Source organism: Egretta garzetta, unplaced genomic scaffold, assembly GCF_000687185.1.
Source record: "Egretta garzetta isolate BGI_Z169 unplaced genomic scaffold, ASM68718v1 scaffold342, whole genome shotgun sequence".
Taxonomy (NCBI): domain Eukaryota; kingdom Metazoa; phylum Chordata; class Aves; order Pelecaniformes; family Ardeidae; genus Egretta; species Egretta garzetta.
Window position 1 is genome coordinate 354,256 of NW_009258887.1, and position 652 is coordinate 354,907.

A 652-nucleotide genomic window follows, 5' to 3' on the forward strand; every position below is an offset into this window, starting at 1 on the left:
ATCCATGACTCCATGGGGGCTGCCGCCCGTGGCTGTCTCCCTTCCTAGGCATGGAAGAGCAGTTCCTTGCTAATTGGCAAAACTTTTACCCTCGCGTGGGTATTAGTCGTTGACTGTGGCAAGTAACAGGCCGAGTCGGCCGGCGTGTGCGGCGCCGTGGGATTGGCCGTCTCCTTTTGTTTTTTATTTTTTCTACCTTTTTTTCCTCAATAAGCTATTAGAGCCCAGGTTTTGAACGTATTATTTTATTTTCTTTTTTTTTTCTTTTTTTTTTTTTTTCTCAGGAGCGAGAAAGCTGAAAGTGCGGAGACGCATCTGTTGCCGTTGAAGATCCTCCCCTCCAAAAAGTATGTGGTGGGTATGTGTTAGGTAATAAGCGTTTAGAAGTGAGGTTTTGGGCGGGAATAATACCGATGCGATAATTTCTGTTTAGCGACTGGTCTGTTGAAATCAAGGTACAGGCTTGGTGGTTTTCTTTTAAGGCATACTTCATTTGTGTATGTGTTTTTTTGACAGAAGAATAAAACCAAGTGCGTAAGTCAGTGTCAGTAGGAAGAATTGGGCGTGGGTGTAGATGTATTAGATATGCTAGGAAGATTGATTTATGATAAAATGCATGTTTATACTGGAGGCAACAAAATCCACAGATTTC

At 42.6% G+C, this 652-nt stretch overlaps 1 non-coding gene across 1 annotated transcript; it reads left to right on the top strand.

Moving 5' to 3' along the window:
- LOC118451790 lies at positions 1-131 on the top strand. Its single transcript, XR_004841349.1, has one exon. It is a non-coding gene; the product is annotated as a small nucleolar RNA SNORA24 (small nucleolar RNA).
- Positions 132-652: the final 521 nt, after the last annotated feature.